General features: G+C 34.8%; 1 long non-coding RNA gene across 2 annotated transcripts; it reads right to left on the reverse strand.

Annotated features, from left to right (window-relative positions):
• Positions 1 to 1,325: 1,325 nt before the first annotated feature.
• LOC143062396 (uncharacterized) lies at positions 1,326 to 8,667 on the reverse strand. Of its 2 annotated transcripts, none has more exons than XR_012974730.1 (2): positions 8,400 to 8,667; positions 1,326 to 2,003 (listed from the first exon to the last, which is right to left on the reverse strand). It is a non-coding gene; the product is annotated as an uncharacterized LOC143062396 (long non-coding RNA). The 2 variants fall into 2 exon arrangements; XR_012974731.1 differs by lacking the exon at positions 8,400 to 8,667 and adding an exon at positions 4,922 to 5,153.
• Between the last annotated feature and the right edge of the window lie 4,302 nt (positions 8,668 to 12,969).

Below are 12,969 nucleotides of genomic sequence, written 5' to 3' on the forward strand. Positions count from 1 at the left end.
CACTGTAACATATCAACAATGTTTATTACTGAATTAAAAAAAAGAGTCCAAAGATTTTGTGTCAGCTTTTTCCCGTTTTATCCATTTCAAACAGTAAGTACGGAGTGAGTCGTGGGATGATATCACGACACTCATTCCAATTAATAGTTGAAGGGGGGCGATATTTAGGTCCTTTACTGAGGAATGATTTCAACTCTCGGTCTTGAACGATGTTAAGATCTCCTGTTATAACATGGGAAATGGGTCCATAAATGTATTTGGAATTACTGTAATTACATGAAGTAGGTGTATTTTCACTGATATGAACATCTTTACACAATTAGCTGTAATTAAACACAAATTTCCGGGTAGGTTTCTTGTAAATATAACAAATAAGAGGGAGCTCATGCAGTATTATCAAAATATCCAGGAATTTGTTCTTTAACAGAATGGTCGTTAAAAATACCAGCAATATTAACAAAATCAAAACCTTTATTGACATACTTTATTTTAATAAAATGTTTTTTATGATCTTCAGGACGATCAATTTTAGGAAACAGTTTAGAATAACAATATGCCATTATAATTTGAACGATAAATTTCATACTTAGGACTGCTATATGAAATTGTGTTGCAATCTTCTAAAATTTTATTTAACTTATTAATCGGTAATGAACAGAGCTTTGTTAACAGATAATATCTGCAGTTGTTTTTTGAAATAGAAATTAGGTCCGAAATATTGGTATGATTTGTCCGAAATTTTCTTTGATTGCGATTTTTTCTACGACCATGAGAGCGGTTTTTTCGAAAGTTTTAGAAACAATATCCAAAATGTTAACAGAATCGGTTCTTGATATATTGCCAATTCCCATGATATTATCATTAAGACCGAGAGGGTAGACTGTCTGTAATTTTTTAATCCAATTTAATTCAATTATTTTCCGTGATCGTACAAACTTTGAATGAGATTCACCTGGCTGCTTATTTACTACTTCCAAAGGTTGAACTGCTAAATATTTAATAGGATGATTGTGCTTCTTAAAGTGTTGATAAGTGATACTGTTGAATTTATTGGGTCTTTTAAAACAATACAGATGTTCTTGAGTGCGTTTAGATAAATACCGTCCAGTTTCACCTACGTACTGAATACCGCATCCCGGTTTGTTTCATGTGAGTAAATAAATAAGACTGTTTGTTTTTCAAGTTATATCAGTTTCAAATTTTAAAGAAAATGTGTGACCATTAAATGTGGACTTACCGTATTGTTGGTGGAAAGACGAGGACATGTGAGTCATTTTTTGGCATGACACTTATCGATAGAAGGGATGTACTTCGACAAAGAATCCTTGTTGACAGAAATATGTTTTTTTATTTTCTTTTTAAAGTCTTCCTCAATTATATTTCTTAGTTCTGGCAATGTCAAGTTCATTTTATACATAGGTAACCATTTACGGCCTATCATATCTTTAGGACTTAAACAGTGCAGAGCATTATAAGCAGTTGAAAATTTCATTTGTGCCATGATTGTAGTCTCTGATCCTTGTTTGGCAAAGGTCATTTGTGCTATGGCTGTAGTCTCTGTCACATGTTCTGTTGGCTCCTTTGTGATTTTGTAGTCTCTGTCATGTGTTTGGCAGACGTCATTCGTGTTATAACTGTAGTCACTGTTACAAGTTCTGAAGACGTCATTTGTGTTATGGCTGTTGTGTCTATCAAATATTCTGAGTCCGTCATTTGAAATATGGCTGTATTCTCTGTCACATGTTATGTTGGCTTCATTTGTTTTATGGATGTATTCTCTCTTCCGTGTTCTTTTGACGCTATGTGTGTAATGGCATTAGTGTCTGTTTTATGTTCTGCTGACGTCATTTTTGTTATGGCTGAAGTTTCTATTAAATATTCTGTTGGTGTCGTTTGTGCTATAACTGTTGTCTCGGTTATTTCTTCATCCTTGGTTGTCGTCTCTACAATGGAAGTCGCACTGTCTAATGATTTAGCTGTTTCATTCGTTGTTTTAGCTATGGCTGAAAATGACGAAATAAGTCATGATAAATAAACTCAGCTAATACTTCGTGTTCAGTCAGCAGAATTAAATGAGTTTTACGGTTACATTGTGTTTATTAATCAAGATATAAATAGCTTAAAAATAAAAACTATCCTTTTAGGTTAATATCTTTGCATTTTAGCACTCTAGCACAGATTACATTCCTGAACAGCGCTTTGTCAGTGACTTGTTACGCGACCTATTGCGCAGGTCTATTTTTACCCGTCACCCCATAGTGGTAGTTGATGTTTCTATGCAATATAAAGTACTTATATAACAAGTGTAAACTTGCAAGTAAGACACTATATACATCTGCTGGTATTGATTTTGTTTAGATATGAAAATTATGTGAAACAATTTCCCAAACAGGTGCTCTGTATTTCTGTTTGTACCCATCTGATGAAATCTGCATTTTGTGACCGATTTTTATAGTTGTCTTATGTCGTACTGTTACAACACTGTCCCGGGTTAGTGAGAGGGGCGGCGCCTTCAAATAAGTTTACCACCGCCCCATTCTGTATGTGCATGTCCTAAGTCTGGAGTATGTAATTCAGTGGTTGTAGTTTGTTGCTGTGTAACATATTTGTTTTTCGTTCAATATTTGGTACATAAGTTTTTCGTTTGAAACGTTGTACATTTTTCATATCCTTTAAATAAAGGCAACAGTAGTTTGAAATTAATAAATCGATTGAAAAACAAAATCCGGGTTACAAACTAAAACTGAGGGAAACACATCAAATATAAGAGAAAAACTACGACACAACAGAAACCTGCCAATGAGGTATTAACTTTGCTCATTATTGAAGGCCGCTTGGTGGGAAAATGTTCTCTCTTGAATTGTCATAGCTTTATCATTGACAAGTAAAAAAAAGGGAGTCAATGGGCAAAACATAACAAGCGAACATCCTTAAAACTATTCTTTTTAAAATGCATGGGAATGGAAATGGGGAATGTGTCAAAGAGACAAGAACTCGACAACAGAACAGACAACAGCAGAAGGTCACCAATAGGTCTTCAATGCAGCGAGAAGCTCTCGCACCCGGAGGCGTCCTTCAGCTGGCCCCTAAACAAATATATAAGCTAGTTCAGTGGACGTCATACTAAACTCCCAGTAAGATTATTATGCATAAAAATAAATTGAAATAATCGAAATGGCAATTATTTTTTATGGGTTATATATATATATGTATATGTGAAACTTCATTTGTTCTTATCAAGGAAACATTAAACGTTGGCATAAGTTAAAATTCAATGAGTAAATATCAAATGGCAACATAATTATCCCACTTGGTATAAGTCACACAAGAGAAATGCATATTGCTAGCTATAAAACCAGGTTTAATTCACCATTTTCTACAGTAGCAGATGTCAGTACAAAATCAGGAATATGACATTTGTTTACCATTCGTTTGATGTGTTTGAGCTTTTTGTTGTGGCATATTTTAAGGGACGTTCGGTTTTGAATTTTTCTTGGAGTTCGATATTTCTGTTGTTTTACATTTGGAAATATTTTTTTTCTGATTATTTCTAATACACTTAATGGCACTATTCTTTTTAATTTCTTTTATTTTTTTGATAGTTCAATCTTAATTTTTTTTAATTTAAAAAAAAAAAAATTTGTATATTGAATGATACTTTCAGTATATTTTAAACCAAAGAAAAGGCATTTTTGCAATATGTCCTGACGAGATGCTGAAAAAAAGACTACAGATCTACAAATGTATCTTAAAATCAATTTCAGTCCTCAAGACAAATTTTTTTGGTATGTTATTCAGTTAAAAAAACAAACCATGGTAATCAAGGGAGAGAATAGAAACTAAACAAACTTCAATTTTACAAACACAATCGTGTAATATTTTCAGATACATTTTGTACAACATCTTAAAATACATAAAATGATTGACAGAGATAAGAAAGACATTACAAAAAAACAACACAAACCACAACCAACTATCACCTCAGAGAAATAGTTATCAAATGTACCAAAATTATAATTTAATACGCCAGACGCGCGTTTCGTCTACATAAGACTCATGAGTGACGCTCAGATCAAAATATTTATAAAGCCAAACAGGTACAAAGTTGAAGAGCAATGAGGACCCAAAATTCCAAAAAACTGTAATCTATGCCTGGTATAAAAAATCCTTAGTTTTTCAAAAATTTAATAATTTTTTACACAGGAAATTTATAAAAAAAAAAAGAAAATCACCATATAATTGATATTCATGCCAACACCGAAGTATACGTCAAACGCGCGATTCGACGTCAGAGTTAATGTAAAAATAATCACGTGGCTATCAGGATAATGCTTAGGTCTCAGTACTTAAAACATTTCGATCCTTTATGGATGTATTTAACATACATCAATTAAATACAAAAATAAAAAAGCAATGAATGAGGTTGTTCACGTTGATATATGCCTTTTTGTGATAATATTTGTTTGTTTTCTTGTGATTAAGACTATAACACAATGTTGACTGCTGTACCCCTATTTTTTGTCATGTTTACCTATTATGTCTGTGTGTTTTGTTCATGCATCGTTTTCAATATAATGGAATTTGATGCAACTGTCATACAAGTGAGAGGTTTAGCTAGCTATGAAACAAGGTTCAATTCACCATTTTCTACATAAGAAAATGCCTGTACCAAGTCAGGAATATGTCAGTTGTTATCCATTTGTTTGATGTGTTTGAGCCTTTGAAGTTTGCTCGGAGTTCAGTATTTTTTGTGATTTTACTTTAAACTGAATATGGTCTATATGGTCTGTCTTCATTACAGACACCAATTGTGGTAGTGTCAAACAAGCTAATTTAAAACATCCACTCACAAAACCCTTTTACTTTCATCTCTATCTATCTAAATATTCTTCTATATTTAAAATAGAGTTCACATACATACCCTTTCCACATAAAACATAATACGGATAATTGCAGCGAAACGATCTAAATTTATACGATGTCGTCATTCTTACACAATTTTGATTTGATATAGATGCACACGGATCACTTCCCATACAGTCTGGTTCGTTATCGTCCCAGGGTGCCCATGTTACGTCTTGTTTGTTTAGCCATTTACATACTTTACTCTCTGCATCATATATCATACCAATAAACATGTCTTCATCAGGGACATTGAAACGATAAAGTTTTTTTTTTAATCTAAAGTAACTAGAAATATAGAAGAATTATAAATTTCCTGAACTACTAAACTACTTGCTTCAAACCGATGTTCTGCGCATGCCAATATTCCTTAAACCTGGTATACTAGCAACCCAAATTATCCCTGTTTACATCTAGACCATTGAGATCGAAATGGGTATATAAATAAGGACACATGGAATTGTAATATCCCACCTGAGTTTATTAATGTGCGGGATGTAATAATACGCAGCCACGTCTTGTCGAAATTAGAACATCAGTTCCAACAAGGACTGTGAGTGAACTCACACAAGGGTACACTCGTCCCACAATGCTGTAGTTATATGGAATTATTTAATTCGAGTATCGTCCCCTCCACATATTAGACAGTGATCATATTACTTAATATGCCTCCCAATGGAGTTTCTTCAACTGTTTTTATCAATATAAAAATCTAACAGTCTGAAAAAGTACACAGACAGACAGACAGATGGACCGACGGACAGACAGATTGACTTATAGATCCCTCAAATTTTTTTGCCGGGTCCGTCCATATCTATGTATTCAAGAACTCTTGTAACGACTTTAAGGTGTCCATAGGAATTGCGTTTGTTGGTGAACATTCTGTCCTTCCCAAATGCCCCCTTTCACAGTCACTGTCAAGCGTTTCTGTCTTTTACACCTGTCTTTATACTAACCAAAGCCCTTTTAGTTTATCTATTTTAAATTTTGTTATCCTGAATAAATATTAAATATTTTTAACTCGATGTTAAACAAGCTACAACAATTTATATAATGTTGAAATGAACTCGTTTTCACTTGCACAAAGGTTATTTTTTAATATGGTATAAAACAGCTTATTTTCAATAAATACAAAAATAAGATGTGGTATGATTGCCAATGCGACAACTCTGCACTGTTGACATACTGCTTTAAATCATTCATGTTACTATCACTTTTTATGAAGTCATCAGTTCTCCATTAGTTACACAAAGTGTTTTTGCTGTGGTAAAGTTCATTTTACTTCCAGAAAAAAATTGATAGGCATATTTGCCTGTGACCAGTCCTGCATGAAATATATCTAAACAATTAACTTTAAATTTATTTTACTTTCTTATTAAGAGGGTTGAAAAGTCTATTGAATGCAAAGTTCAGCTTGTAGCTTCAAAATAAAAATAAGGAGGTGTGTAATAATTGCCGATGAGACCAGAGTTCAAATAAAGTGGACTTTCTAAATCTTTGGCAACCATGAGGCCTTCAACAATGAGAAAACACATTCAGCATAGTCAATGTTATTTTACAAATTTTGAAAATACACGTACTTACATATAGTCACTAGAATCGAACGATTTTTTTTATCTTGTTATTAACACATTTTCCAACAAAAATATGAATATAGGGAGATAATTTTATGAAAGGAAAGGAGAATGTGTCAATTGGACAACAACTCGATCAAAGAGCAGAAAACAACCCAACACAGGGAGAAAATCCCGCACCCGGTGTCGAGCTTCAGCTGGTCGATAAACAAAAACGTGTACGGGTTCATTTCAAATTGTCGTAACTAAACTCCGAAACATATAAATGAACTTAAATTAAGAAAAACAACATACAAGAATAATAAAGGCCAGAGGCTCCCGAATTGGGACAGGTGCCAATAAAAAAATGCTTTGGGGTTAAACATGTTTTTTTGATATCTCAATCATTCTCTTATACCTCTAACCAATGTAAAATAAAACATACACATCAATACGCACAGTAAATCTCAGTTCAAAGGAAGTCCTAGTCCGATGTCAGAAAAGTTAATAAAATAAATGATACATAAATTAACAAAGGACTACTAGCAGTTACTGACATGCAAGCTCCAGACATCAATTAAACTGACTGAAAGATGAACATCAAGCACAATCCATCCCGTTAGGGATTCAGAAACTTTCCATCATAAAATATATGAGAAGAACAGAACTCGTATCATGCCAATAAATGTGTTTATTTCCGATGCAAATATCCTATGAGTGAATCAATATTGATATGCCATCTTCAATGACCTGACAACAGTATCGTAACTATATCCCATATGATTAAGTATGTTTAAAGGTTTTAAGGTGAATGACGATATGTGTGTGCTTTGAATAGAATATTACAATGTACCATAAAAGATTGGATGTTAAATAGACAAAAGTATAAAATATTGATTTATGGATGTTGGGTATACATCCAACATTTGTTAGATTTTGTTTGTTAACCATTTGGGCCATTTTAGTGCAATTGAGTAATGTTCGATGTTCTAAAAAGTCGAGGAAGCTCTAAAAAAACCAAAATTTACTGATTTAAAACAACTAACTAAACGATCGAATTACATGAACTACGTACACATATGTAAGAAAGAAAAACTTTGGTCACATTTTGAAATGTGAAATGTGACCAGCCCCGTGCTACTGTGATGATTTTGTATCTACGGTTAGATTGTTTACATTGGTTACAGTTCGGTAGAAGCATTATTTTATGCATTGTATATATACTTTAATAAAACATAGAAAAGAGTAAGATGTTTCGCGGGTAAACTTTGGGTCAGGTCAAACGTGAAGGGGTGTTCCAAAGGAAACTGTCAATATGAGTAATGAGACACTTTGGAAGAACACCCCTCCTATAATTATGGTACGGCTACCATTGGGGTATATAAGCAGGAGAGATTCCTAGCTCAGGGTCGATTGTCATACGTTTGAAGACGAAGACCTGAAGTACGGTACGTAGATATTCGAGATCACTGTCTCTTATATATTATATATTGTGTTAATATTACTAAGTGTAATAAAGAACAGGTTGGTTCCTGTTAGAAATACGGACTTGTACGTTTACAAGCTGAACCGTATTGTACCGTATAGGACAAGTGTGAGTCTGTGTGACCACCTTGTAAAGTACATAATTGTACCAACAGAACAAAGACAAGTGTGTAAACTTGTAGGGTACATTATTGTACCAGAAGGACAAGTTTGTTCCTGACCTAGGACAAATGTGTAATAGTACAAATTTGTACCAGTTGTGTATATATATATATATTAAAGAAGAATTGTTTATAGCTAGTTTATTAAAGATTGCAAAGAGCAGTTGTACATATTTTGGTTCATTGATGTTAATTTATAAATAAAGATTGTTTGTTATATATTTTGTAAATAGAACAATTTTGGATCCAGTATCAAACTGGTAACGAACACATTCTAAATAGAAATAGACACGCTTACCCTGTGTACACGTTACATAATTTGGTGGCAGCGGTGGGATCCAAATTGTTAATTTTTAAATTCATAGTGAAAGATTATATATCCAAATTTGATCATCTTATAAACTTATATCCAAACTGTCTTGTGAGAATTTACTGTTCACTTTTGCACAGATCGTTTTTGTTCAAACTGTTCACTTTTGCACAGATCAAAATTGTCCTGTTAACGTTTTAAATTTCCCACGGTTAAGTTACGATTATTATTTACATTAGGGATTAACGATCGATAGTGGTACAGGCAATTTTTTGATTGACATTTATTACATTGTACATTTTATGACATTCTGTTGACATTATTATATTGTGTATGCATGATTAAACCGCAAATTAAAGTACAAACATGTCTTTTGATGATACAATCGACGAGTACACAAAACAAATATATGATATGGAAGAAGGAACAACTTATAGAAATAGTTTTGTTTCATCAACACCCAAAGATCAAGGTGTTCGTCCAAAATATAATATTGTATCAAGAAATGATTCGGGTCTGGGATCAAGAGGGTCCTCATTGTCAAGAAAGGGAGATAATGAAAAAGTTGATTTACCAACATTCAACAACCCGAATACGCACAAAACTGTTAAATTTTCCCAAATTGATTTAAAGGAAGGGGATACTTTGCCTTTACCCATAGACAATAGTTACATTAGGGAAAAAGACAAAACTGACAAATCAAAGTACCGACATACTGGTAACACAGATAATTCTGGTGTAAAAATCAAACCATGTCAATATGATGGTAGCACATCATGGACGGACTATTTGTCCCATTTTGAAATGTGTGCACTTGTAAATAATTGGTCGGAAAATCGAAAAGGGTTATACTTAGCGGTATCGTTAATGGGACAAGCACAGGCTGTACTTGGAGATTTACCAATTGAGAAAAGACAAAACTTTTCCGATTTAGTCAGCGCACTTGAAGAGCGATTCGCACCTTCTAGTCAAACTGAGTTATACAGAGTTCAGTTTGAAGAAAGACGTCAAAAAGCCAACGAATCACTTCCCGAATTAGGCCAGTCAATTCGGAGATTGTCCAACTTGGCATATCCTACTGCCCCATTAGACATACGCGAAACTCTCGGGAAAGAGCAGTTTATTGACGCGCTCGTTGATTCGGAAATGCGACTCGAAATAAAACAATCGCGACCGAAAGGTTTAAATGATGCCGTGAGACTTGCTGTTGAACTAGAGGCGTACAATAAAGCCGAAAATAAAGTAAGAGAGGGACGAGGTTATTTACGGCAAACTATGAACGATGACGAGTTAGGTAGGGAAGAAAAGATTACAAAAAGTGACTCGCCAACGAAAGACATTGCATCATGGATGCAAACAATGGAGAAAAGTCTAAGTACTCTTACGACTGAAATGGCAAAATTAAAAACTAGTGGTACAAATAATAAAACAAGATACACCCAAAGTAAGAGGACAAATAAGGGTTGTTACAATTGTGGCAAATTTGGTCATTTAGCAAGAGACTGTCGCCTACCCCGAAGAAATCAGAACAATTATAATGGAAATAAGGGGGATGGGTCGGTCAAAACATTAATGAAAACTAGGAAACAAAATAACCGTAAGACAAATGAAGGTGCGGTTACAACAGCATCTGAAGATGCTGGTATGTATGTCAAACTAAATGTAGGAGACATTGAAGCCAAGTTTGTGGTTGATACAGGAGCAACTTTGACATTGGTATCTTCCAAGTTATACGATATGTTGACTCCATTAGACTAATCATATCTAAGTGAAGTAAAGACAACTGTTAGGTCAGTGTGTGGCAATAAGCTAGAGCTTCGTGGAAAAGGGAGGTTCAATCTGCATTTCGGTCCAAATATGTTGCAATCTGAAGCTGTTGTGACTGATTTTCAAGTTGACGGTATACTTGGTTTGGACTTCATGAAACGACATAATTGTTTAATTGATGTTAAGAATGGGCACTTTTGTATTGGGGATTTTAAGGTAGATTTGTGTTTTCAGGGATCAATAGGCTGTTACCGAGTGGTTGCTTCAGAAGCGGTTGTTATACCGCCAAGGTCAGAAATTGTCATTAATGGCAAGGTTTGCTTAGCAGAAGGTCAAAAATTACCTGCTGACAATGCTTTGTTAGAAGCAAATGAGCATGCAGGGAAAGACTACATTTTGACTGCTAGAACGTTGGTAAGGTCAGGCGAAAAAGTCCCTGTTAGATTAATGAACACAGAACTAGATCCTAAGACAATCTATCCTGGTACAACTATAGCCCAAATGTCTGGTGTTGAACAAGTACTAGATGGTAATATTAGTTCAAATGAACAGAAACATGACGGACTTAGACCAGATTTACAAGATCTGTTAGACAGGACATCAGATGAATTGACTTCGAAAGACAAACAAAAAGTAAAATCTTTGTTGATAGAAAATCAGAACTTGTTTGCTTCTTCTGATGTTGATTTGGGAAGGAACAATCTCGTAAAACACGAAATCAATACGGGAAACGCAAGGCCATTTAAAGAACCACCTCGTCGTACACCTTATCATTTGAACAAGGTAGTAAATGACAACCTTGACAAAATGTTACAAAAAGGGATTATTGAACCCTCACACAGTCCTTGGGCGGCAGGGATAGTTTTAGTTAGGAAAAAGGACGACACTTATCGCTTTTGCGTAGATTATAGACGCTTAAAAAGTGTGACCCTTAATAAAGACGCGTATCCTTTACCGAGGATTGACGATTCGTTAGATCATTTAGCAGGAAATAAATGGTATAGTACTCTGGACTGTTGTTCAGGATATTGGCAGGTGGAGCTGGCCGAAAATGACAAACACAAAACCGCTTTTGCAACGCGAAGGGGTTTATTTCAATTTCGGGTCATGCCGTTTGGGTTGTGTTGCGCTGCACAGACATTTGAGCGATTGATGGAAACCATACTAGCTGGTTTGCAGTGGGAAACATGTCTGGTTTACATTGACGATATAATCGTTTTTGGAAAAACACTAGATGGTATGCTTGATAATTTAAAAGACGTTTTTGCTAGGCTTAAATCGGCTGGTTTAAAGCTGAAGGCGAAGAAGTGCACCTTGTGTACCACTAAGGTTCGTTTCTTAGGACATATTGTCTCTGAGGAAGGAATATCAACCGACCCTGACAAGATTAAAGCTGTTAAAGAGTGGCCTACCCCTACAAATATAACTGAAGTTCGTTCCTTTTTAGGTCTTTGTGGGTACTACAGAAAATTTATCAAAAACTTTGCCCACATTACTAAACCGTTACACAAAATAACAGAGAAGGAAACTAAGTTTGTTTGGATTTCAGAATGTCAAGAATCTTTTGACCAATTGAAAGGTAAATTAATAAACGCACCAGTTCTTGCATATCCAGATTTTAATAAAGAATTCATTTTGGATACTGATGCAAGCAATTTGGCAGTCGGAGCTGTCTTGACTCAGAAATCTGATGAAGGGCTAGAACATGTTGTAGCTTACGCTAGTCGTACTCTTTCAAAATCAGAACGAAGGTACTGTGTGACACGCAAGGAGTTGCTTGCTGTGGTTTGTTTTGTTAAACATTTCAAACCATACCTCTACGGTAGAAAATTCACAGTAAGAACTGATCACGGATCATTAAAGTGGTTGCTTAACTTTAAGAACCCAGAAGGACAGATAGCTAGATGGATAGAGACATTAGGATCATTTGAGATGCAAATTCAACATCGGCCAGGAGTGCAACATAGGAATGCAGACGCACTTAGTCGCATTCCTTGCAAACAATGTGGTTATCATTCTGGTTTAGAAAATGAAATTCCTTCGGCTGAGACGGAAAACCAACATGACACTGTTAATGCTATCACCCGTTTTGATGGTAGTAATGACAAAGATGATGACAGTGAACATCATGATTTGTCTCTAATAGAAATTCAGAAAATGATCATGACCTGAAAATAGTGACAAAATGGGTAGAAACAGACGAACGTCCGGATTACAAAGATATTTCTGATAAGGGATTTTTCTTAAGATCACTTTGGAATCAATGGAACAATTTAGAGTTAAGAGACGGACTTATCTACAGACGGTTCGAAGACCCTGCAACCAAAATTGTTAAAATGCAGGCTATCATTCCTTTATCAGAACGTAAAAAGGTTTTACAATTTTCCCATGACGATAAATGTTCTGCTCATTTGGGTATCCATAAAACTTTGGCAAAAATTAGACAATCCTATTATTGGCCTGGGTTACAAAACGACGTCAGGATTTACATAAACGGATGTGACAAATGTGCAAAGCGAAAAAGTCCACAAAAGTCCAAAAGAGCTCCAATGGCTTTAGTTGAAGCTAATGGACCAATGGAAAGGATAGCTACAGATATCCTTGGTGAGTTGCCAGAAACAGAGAGTGGTAACAAATATATCTTGGTAGTTTCTGACTACTACACAAAGTGGACGGAATCTTTTGCCATGCCAAATATGGAAGCTAAGACTGTGGCTAAGATTATAGTTGAAGAAGTCATTGTAAGATTTGGTGTTCCTCATTGGATTCATTCAGATCAAGGCAGGCAATT

This window comes from Mytilus galloprovincialis, chromosome 2 (genome assembly GCF_965363235.1).
Source record: "Mytilus galloprovincialis chromosome 2, xbMytGall1.hap1.1, whole genome shotgun sequence".
NCBI lineage: Eukaryota > Metazoa > Mollusca > Bivalvia > Mytilida > Mytilidae > Mytilus > Mytilus galloprovincialis.